This window comes from Lytechinus pictus, chromosome 1 (assembly GCF_037042905.1).
Source record: "Lytechinus pictus isolate F3 Inbred chromosome 1, Lp3.0, whole genome shotgun sequence".
Lineage (NCBI taxonomy): Eukaryota > Metazoa > Echinodermata > Echinoidea > Temnopleuroida > Toxopneustidae > Lytechinus > Lytechinus pictus.
Window position 1 is genome coordinate 24431511 of NC_087245.1, and position 10465 is coordinate 24441975.

The 10465-nt window shown below is 34.8% G+C and overlaps 1 long non-coding RNA gene across 1 annotated transcript; it reads left to right on the forward strand.

Moving 5' to 3' along the window:
- The first annotated feature begins 1594 nt into the window (after window positions 1–1594).
- LOC135153926 (uncharacterized) lies at window positions 1595–10465 on the forward strand. Its single transcript, XR_010293437.1, has 3 exons — window positions 1595–1677; window positions 6700–6774; window positions 10319–10465. It is a non-coding gene; the product is annotated as an uncharacterized LOC135153926 (long non-coding RNA).

The following is a 10465-nucleotide window of genomic DNA, read 5'->3' on the forward strand; positions in this document are numbered from 1 at the left end:
AAAGATAATCATATACATGTAGCTGTTTATCTCTAAGAGTGGAGTTGTGCTTGCAGATCAGTGTAATGTAAACTAAATCTTGTGGATATACATGTATGCACTGTATTATTCTTTAAAATATCTCTGAATAGTTACTAGAGATCGGGCACTGTTTTTGTGTTGCTTCTCAGCACTGACAAGGTGTTGTTCTCTGACTAGAAACAGACAGATTCTCGGCAAATCAAAACCAAGGATTTCACTGAAAATTTCATGAGCAATCTGTACTGGCGCCAAGAAGGGATAGGAAAGAGGGAGGGGATCAAAGACAACATTTAATCCAAGATGTGTTATATCAACATTAGACATTATCCTTTGAATGTTTGGCTGATATTAATACCGTCAACCCATATCCATGGAATAAGGGTTTTTGCTATGATCTTATTTTTGATTATTTTTGTTTTCACATCAGCTTACTTGTTTCAAGGGTCTAATTTTCCATGAAAGCCACTTTAGTGTAGTTGTAGTAAAAAATAATTTCATAAGAAAATATTTTTAATCAAGACCTTGGGAATACCATATGATCTTAGATCCAGATGCACATCTAATGTACAAAAACTACCTTTGTGAAGTACAGCTCAGATCACTGAAAAGCTTGTAAACTGAAGATTGTCAACCCAGATTAGCCCCCCCCAAAAAAAAAAAAGAAGCTTTATTTGCACAGACACCAAAAATCAGTTCACATCATTTTGAGATTGTTGCCAAAACTTATATATACTTTTGACCTCGTGCAGTCCTACAGTATAGGATCTTCAGAATGAGAGAATGTAATTCTAAAGTGCTAATTATTTTTAAGGTGTTAAATTACTTTAATGATAAGCCTCCATACTGCTTTATTCCGTTCTCTTAGACAGACTATTAAGTGTGCAATGGTAAAAAGGGAAGGTGACGATCCCAGCCAGTATTTTGTTTCGTCGCCTTTATGCTTTTCTCATTTCTACTGAACATCCATTGTGAAATGTAGTTTTGAACATGCACGATGAGGTTTTATTTTACTCATTTTAAAGCAAGACCTAAGTTTTATTGTGTGCTTGAATTTGCTTTCATAAGTCTATTAACAAGTGAAATAATGGTGTTTACGTAAACATGCCTTTTGTTATGTTTTTGTCCTGTTTTGTTTTTAAAGAGAAGGGGGCAGGTGCTATTGTTTTTGCATTGAGCCTCTACAAATCAAGTTCAAAATTTTCCTGAATTATTTTTTAATTTGCTTCTTGATCAATTTTTTTTTCTTTCTTTATATATTACCCTCTATATTCTATTAATGCATTCATTCATCAGTTTAAGTTATTTTTTTTTAATTTAATTTATTCATTCTTACACAATTCATTGTGTGGTATATTCATTTATCATGAAAAATGTATCTATTTTGGGGGTATGCAATCGTGTCATTAGTATCTACTTTCTCTGTCTTTACCTTGGATAATGCTTCTAACGTATCTTAAATGAATTTGGCAAACTATAAATATACATGTAGCTACTTGTAAGGATTGTATGGTATGCATTGTGTGATCATGTGACAATGTTTCCTCCAATCACATTACTGCATTCCAAAAATGGCAGTAACCTCACTAACTCGATGCGACCACGGACGTGCAGCGAAGGTGGGGGTGGACACTCGACCGTGCCTCGTGGAAGATCAAGGTACCTAAGCTTATTTTGCAAGCCCTATCGTCTGATAGCCTTTCAGTCTTTTTTTTGTGCTGGTTGTTTTCGTACAAGAATCAGATTTTTGGTTGCGTTGGTACTTGTAGACAGTGAAAAAAGATCAATGTTTTTTATGTATAACAAGCAACCTATTCTGCTTTTATTTCCTTGATGCTATTTGTAAGCCTCTGGCGGAAAGAATACAGCTTTAATAAAAACAGGGAACGCACTAATTAATACAATGTTCAAGGGTCGGGGGGAATGAATTTACAATTGATCACAATTCATTTGAATCGTTGATTAAGGACGTTCCACTGTTATGTTTGTGCGCATTATGATCTGCGCATAGTTTACACTCTGCGCGCTGACGTCACATTGGATGAACAGGTGATTAATTAGCTGCGGGTATGAGCTGATTTTCTCATCTTCTGCACTTTAACTGCAGATCCGATGCGTTATTTCATGAAGCTAAAAAAATGAATTATTCAATGGACCATTCAAAAAAATATTCTCTACAATTTCATTATACTTTACTCTGCAGTGCTGCTAAAAATCACGAATATCACCCCGAGTTTGAATAAATGGTAGAGTGGTTTTGATTTTTTCTTCACATAGATACTAAGCATTCGGCACATTTTTGGTGTTTTAAAAAGCACATTTGCTCTAATAAAAATGATGATAGTTTAAAAACAAGCACATGAACCCCTATTTTTTAATGTTTGTACCTCTTAGGTATACCTTCCTTTACAACTCTGCAAATTTTGGTGAAAATGACATGGATTTTGAATAAAGTGCAGCATTTATTGAACGTTTGTGGTTTGTTGCTGAAAATATACATTTTTAGATTGGGATTTCGTTATCTTTTACGCCATTTTTAAGAACTGACAGTGCTGTTAAACTTAAAATTGCAAACAAATAGCACTATAAATAGATTCTCCATTCTAACGATACAATTATTAACTCTCTTGCGAAATTTGATGACTTTTTCATGTATTTTGACTGAGTAATAGAGGTTTAAACTCATTGTAGTAATCTTGGGCGGTCTAAAAATGCTAAATTCTTTTGAAATCGCAATTCTTAAGAACATCAATTTGGGTGAACTTTGAAGCTCTATAGTAAAAAATCAAGCACATGGACCTATGTTAATTTTTGCATATTTAGAATATTAAGGTTTTAAAGTATCTATGTGCAAATTTTGGTGAAAATGACATGGATTTCACTTTAACTGTGGAACGTCCTTAAATGGCAAATAAATGATATAAATAGTTTGGTTCTTTAAAAAAAGAAAAAAAAGGGAATATTCTAAATCCTCTTTCCATATTCATTTTGTTGGACAAGTACAAAATATAGGAGAGTTGCCCAATACAGCTTGAAGGGACAAAAGATTATTTCTAGAATAAATCTTAAAATGAATGAACAATGATTTTTATGGTGGGCAAGATTATTCTTTCCAACAGGGACGTAGTTCAAATCTGCTTTTTGTTTTAATTAAACCAAAGCTGTTTACTTTCCCCAAAAAATTCCTTTCTATGCTTGTAGCAAGTAGAACATTTTCGTTGCATGCATATTTCAATGTTTTTAATTGGATAGTTTAGGGTTTTTCCCCAAAATGATTCATGCAATGTTAGCTGTTTCTCTATACAGATTCAATTTTTTGCTGGTAATGTAGGTGTTATAATCCATATCAAAACCATCAAAACCAGTACAGTATTTGGGTAGTACTCTGCTCCTTTTAATCAATTTTCTGTCTCCAAACCACATGACTTTTCAGGAACTTATAGAAAAAAAATAGTTCTTTTCTTCTTTCTTGCTCTAAGTATGATTTTATGTCCAATATGCCAGTAGATCACTTTCAGTCTGTTGTCAGACATTGAAGCTTGTAACAAGTTTAGGTCTTTGAATTCTGTATTTAATTCAAATAAAGTGCGCCGTGAAACACACGTTGTGTGAAAGATCTAGAATCTGATATACAGTGTACATGTCTGTACCTACTTAAAATTTGAAATATAAGTACTTAAAAAGCTTAAGGGTTGGAAAATTGAACATAATACATGTACATATAGCAATGCAGTGTGTGGGTACCAAGGCAACTTGTCAAGAGTGAGTGCTGCGTCAAAATCAGCTCTAAGGATGCGATGCATATTTTCATTTAATTGCACAACTTTCTTGCAGTCCCCATGGTGACTGATGATTTGCAATGAAAAGCTGCTTGCAGAATTCCTGCGGCAAGGACATGGCCTCTGACTTGACAAGGTGCTTAAATTTGATTGACAGTCAAATTCAAATAAATAAAGATAACAATCTATACTGGAATAATAGCTTGATATTCCACTACTATTCACATAGCTACCCCTTTACCAGAACTGTGGAATAGGATTTCAAGTTTCACACGGTGGACAATTTAATTTTATTTCCAATTCATACAAATAAAACGCATAATAAAGAAAATATTTATTTCACATGAAATACCGCCCCCCCCCCCCCCCCCGCCCTTTTTCTAGATTTTTGAATTTCACATAGTTCACAATTTTTTTAAACAATTCAGTTTGATATTTCTCCTTTTTTTGTGTAAAATACCAGCTGTAGTAATATTTTATCTGCCCCAAGTCTCATCTCTATAGGGCCGTCTGCACCAGCCCTAGTTTTTGAATTAGCGCGCTATGTGTGATCCGGCAAATTATCCCGAACTGAACAATCTCGAGATTATTTGTTATGGAGACTCAACTATCGTGCTAGTTCGCAGGATTAATCTCGAGATTGCAATCCCAAGTTAACTTGGGATTATTTGCAAAATAGCACGCTATTTTACGAATTATCCTGCTAATTTGTAGGTGCAGACACACTCAGGATTATTTATTCATGGCGTCACCATAATGCATCGATGCCTCGCTCGAGCAGGAATCGCTCTTTTTGCGATGGTGGAGATGGGGTTTCTTGAATCTTGAGATTAATCGCGCAGAGGGCCAATCGGGCTAAAATCTCGAGATTGAGCAAACTCGGGCTGGTGCAGCACTGCCTAAATATATACACGTTCCCATGGATTGGGATTTTAAATGCTACTTTGTGTTACAGGGGGGGAAATAGTGCATGAATCGTTGTAGGAATAGCAATCTGCTGTACGTGTAGAATAATAAAATAAAGAGTTTCCACATTGATAATAACGTCGGTGGTGGAAATTTTGGCAAAGTCTGTATATGCATGGAAAGAAAAAAAAGTGATTTTATTTATCTTTCTTTTATGTTTGAATATGATTGCCTTGATACTCGTGTGGCATGACATTTGTGCCATTGTGCATGTGTTTGAACATTTGCAGAACAAGAGTTCTGCTTTATTGAATTGTCAGTACAGGTGAGCCCCCTAGGGACATTCATATTTCACTTGTTTCATGCTGATGTACATCAAATAAGGTTAGCAACATGCAACATCATCTAAAGCTATGTGTGACAGTTATACATATTTCTTGGAAAATCAATTTCATTTCAATTTCTTTTGTAAGGTACATACAAAGCAAAACAGTTTTAGGGAACCTTACGAGCTACATGTATAACACAAAACTAAGTTTTTATTTGATTGATGGCAGAATTCATATTGGCTCAAATCTTTCCTTGATTTTATTGTCTTTTTTCCTCTTGTGTTTACAAAACAAACTCGGCTTTGGAATAGTTAATGTATTGTTTTCTCCCATAGTTTTGTTTGTTAATGTTTCTTTTGTATTTTTGATGTTTCCTTCTTTATCATTGCATGTTTGTAGAACTTGTGAAATGGTGGGCATGATTTCTCTTTTCTGTTGATCACTTAGAGAATTATGTTCTTTGATTGTTTACGTGTATGTGTACAGGTAGCAGCCCTAATAAATCTTTTCTTGTTTATTTGTGCCCCCCCCCCCTTTTTTTTTTTGGGGGGGGGTGGGCCATTTCAGCCCATTATAAAGCTGTTTTATTTTTAGATGAATGTTTACATCGCATACATGTACATGTAGCTACATTATTTGTTCAGATATTGAATTCAGTGTAGAATTCTGGTTAACCTCAACATTAGGATTTATGTTCACTTGATGGTGGAAATGTATTTTCAGTGTGCATGGAAAACATCTTAGTGTAATATCGCTCTTATTCTCAGAATGTATATTTTTTCTTTATTGCCATTTTATTGTATAGTTACATATTATATTTTTCTTGTAACTTATGTTGTTTTCATAATTGAATCAATATGAAAACTGATTTCCAGCTCTGTTTTACGGAGAAGGGGGGGAGGAAACCATAATTGGATTTCTATAATGAACTGATACAGTGTCAAAATGTGGAGAATAGGATGAAATTAACATATTGTTTGTTTATTTGTGTTGTTTGGTACATTGTTACAAATATTCTTTTGTTCTTGATTTTTGAGTAATTGTTCTTGCTTAACCAAACTTGAGTCAAAATGCAATTTGACATATATAGAACACAACCATACAATTATAAAAGAGAAGTAACATTTCTGCTAGTAACAATCAAGCATTTGTTATTTCTAAAAGAAGGAAGAGATACAATGATTTGTATGTTGTAAATACGACTATAATCTTCCTCTGGATCTTGTACATGTAGATTTGGTATAAAACCCTTTGAACAGAATGTATTTCAGTAATCAGTTCAATTTCTGCCTATTGTACAAATGAAAGGGTTTCTTTTACTAGGAAGATGAAATTGTGAATTTTGCATAACTTGTTTTTATTTTCTTCAAATGTAGGGACTTAGGAATATCCAATAATTGAAATTTTGTAATATTTAGCATATTTGTCATTTTCGCATGGCTACAGTATGTATTCATTCATGATTTTCCATGTGGGCACTTTCGGGGCATTTTCTCTTTTTCATGTCCACATTGCATTAAATTTCAGTTTCAGATGTGTATACCTGTGTGATCGTAAGCCATTTTCATTGATATTGTGCAAATTACGGCAAGAAAACAAACACATCATGCTCATGACTATCAATCTCATTGTTGTATTTTATGTGTTCCATTATCATTTATCATCAGCCTCCTCAAATTTGGTAATAAGCTCCGCCCACGGACATCAAGCGAAGGGGAAAAGGGCATGAAAGCGCCTGATAGGTATGTATGTATATTAATCAATGTCTGTACCATAAAGCTGTCATTTATCCCGTTTACTTTTACTTTATTTTTACTTTTTGTCATTTTTTTTGGTCATATTCATTGTTGTTAAGTGCTTCGGGCATGATAATGGAGAGGCGCTATAAAAATATTTAATGTAGGTATGTATGTATTTATGTTTGTATGTTTACAAATTGTGGGTGGCCAAATGATAGACGGAAGTCAAAGGAGCCCAAGAGTTTGTTTCCGGAAATTTGTGAGAATTTAATGGCATTCTTGATGGCCATTTAATCTGTTATAAGAAAACATTTTCATTGCCATTGCAGGAAAAGAAGCAAGAGAAGAACACACTCTTTTATATCTCTTAATCTTAATATAAGCCTGTATTACATATTGCATTGGAAGCCACTGCAAGGAAATAGCTGCTGATTTTCTCAAAGGAGTTTTAAGAAAACATAAAACACACTTGAGCATCCAATGTTTGCTCGTTATCCTTTCAAACTGAAAAAAATTTACGTCAAGGAAGTTACTACTCATATCATAAGCAAGAATAATGGGTTTTTGATAGCACAAAAGAAAACTTGGATTAGGCTACGTGACTTACATGTATGTTGCATCTGGAAGAGTATTCGTATCGGAATTTATCTTTTAGCAAATTTTCATTTTTAGCTTTTAAGAATTTTGACACATATATATTTCTGAAGATGCAGGTCAAGTTGAAAATTGGTCAAATTTGAGAAAGATCATAATTCTTAATCCATTCATGAAATTTCCTTACTTATATAATGAGAGGGTAGGTAAAGTTAGAATGTTTGAAATGGTTTTTACTAAAAAAAGATTACAAGGTTAAATCTTCCCAAAACAATTTCCCCCTTCTGCGTCCCACTGAGAGATACATGTATACAGGTGCCAGATTATTAACATTAATGGGATTCTAATGTGATAATGAACTTTGAACTTCACTGAGTTTGTGGCACTGAATTTATTGATGTAGACTGTATCCCTGTGGCATTATGAGTAATAGGGGAACAGTGCTCTTTTAAGGTCAAGTCCACCTCAGAAAAATGTTGATTTGAATAAATAGAGAAAAATGAAACTGCAAAACGCTGAAGATTTCATCAAAATCGGATGTAAACTGAGAAAGTTATGACATTTTAAAGTTTTCCTTATTTTTCACAAAACAGTGATATGCACAACTTAAATGAGACAGTCGATTATGTCCCTCACTCACTATTTCTTTTGTGTTTTATTGTTTGAATTATACAATATTTCATTTTTTTTTTATTTGACAAAAATGACCAACTTGCCTGCATCATACATGTATAGCATTAAACAATACTCATTCCACATGTTCAGGGAGGAATTAATCGTTCTTTCACTTGACAATGGGGAGAAAATTATAATATTTCATATTTCATATGATAAAATACAAAAGAAATAGTGAGTGGATGACGTCATCAGTCTCATTTGCATAGCGAACAGGATGTGCATATAACTGTTTTATGAAATTAAATGAAACTTTAAAATGTCATAACTTTCTTATTTTACATCCGATTTTGATGAAGTTTTCAGCGTTATTCATGTTTGATTTTTCTCTATTCAAATCAACCTTTTCTGGGGTGGACTTGACCTTTAATAAAGCTATGGAGAATGTGAACTTTTTTATACTCTTAAAAACACATTTTCCAAGGAGCAGTGAGTTCGGGTTTCATCTGTACATGTTGCTGTGACTTTCAATCGTCTTCTTATAGTTCAGCTCCTTTTTTCTCCTCATCTTTCTTTTTTCATATTCCTTTCCCTTTAATACCTTCTCCTGTCGCAATTTTCTTTCTCTTTGTCTTATTTGTTTTCTTATGTGTAAAGTTTTTTTTTTCTTCTATTTTATCTGTGACACAACATATGCTCCTGCGACATTTGCTCCTGTGCAATGTCTTAGAGGGCATAGGATTAGAGTAAGAATTGTAATAAGAGTTTTTAGTTCAGAATATTGTAAAGATTGGGATTATGGTTTATTTAGTTTTGGAGGTAAGGTTTGATGTTTGGCTTAACGTGCAGATTTTCCATTGGAGCAATTGTCACCGAATCACATGTCATGGGACCATTTTATCATTATCCTCCTTCATCACACCCTCCTTATTCTTGTCTTCTTCCCCCCCCCCCCTTCTGCTCTTTCTTCATTAAGGAGGTAACTCCTAGGTTACACTACATGCCATAATTGTCCAATGCAATCCAGTAGCCGAACCTTCAGAGTTTTCATCATCTCTGTGTACTGTATCCATCATATGTTTATCTATGTCCCTCTGCTCATGTCGTTTCCTTTGCCAGATCAACGCCTGTTTGAGTAGCTCATTGTCTTACCTCCTCCAAATTCATTGCCAATCCATCTCAAAATCCGGCTTCCCCTAGTTCCTTCTAACCCCAATCTTCCAATCGGTCTATTTGTATTATTTTACTCCAGCACCTGTACATCACTCATTTTCCTCATTTCTACAGTGACCTTGTGAGAAGATATTAGAATGTCATCATAAGTGAAAGTGTATAGACGGTAGCAAAGTTATTTAATCTGTGGTAAAGGTTAAAATGTGATGGCTGATTGGCGAAAGACGTCATATTTTTTTCACAAACGTCCTGTTTTGTGACAGGACCCTATTAGCAGATTGCTATAATCTCATCATTAGTAAATGTTAATAGCTGTTATAGCATTCAGCAAAGGTTGCTGCCTTGATATTGTAGGTGTCAAACATCCTACATGTATCTTAGGCTCTAATATAGCGACACTCGGCCATGGCTTCTTAATAGGAACTTCACCCAGCGTCTTTTCACTTCTCATACTACTTTTTTTTTTTGGGGGGGGGGGGTGCCAGACGAATTGGGGATGCATGAAAGCCACATCTATGGTTTTAATATACAAGTATACAGGGTTTTACAGCAGCTTTTCATGCTTCCTCTGATCTGTTTGATGATGTGTAATTGGAAGATGATAATAATAATACCAACATGCTTTATTATATAGTGCATATTACATGTATCACTGCCAAATGTGAAAAAGCAAGGTAAAGATAGAAAATCAGAGTTGAAAAGGTGCTGAGTGGAGCTTGTACCAAATAGCATGGCTAAATAACAGGTTGCTTTATTACAGAGAGTCACTGTCAGAATAGATCTCCATGTACGCGCCTGTATTCCTAGCCTCAAATTGGGTAAGGAAAAAGAGTGTTATGGGTGAAATACTGAAGCATCCCTCGTCCACTGCTTTCACGTCACTTCAACCGTTTACAAAAACAGCACATTACTTTTTTCCCAGTACAACTGTAGTGTAAAAATCATTGCCTGCCTGACAGAAGGACAGTAGGATTCATGCGTACATCGATTTCCATTACTGTGTGCCTGGCATAAGGGTGTTAACTCTTGTTTGCATTGTACATTCCAGGTATGCACTTAACCTAACAAACTGTATTACTGTGGCTTGTTATTTGTGACAAAGATAAAAAATGCTAACCCCTTTTTTTGTGTCTCACCATCTTTTCCCTCTTTCTATTACCAATAGTCCGACAAAGACCAGGGGGCGATTCTCCATTCCTTCATTGACATCTAGGAGTAGTCTTAGCAGTGGTCCCATCAGACCCCTTAGCGTACATCGGATGGTAGCCCAGCCTATGTCGAACTCGCCACCAATACCCAATAGTCCTCTTAG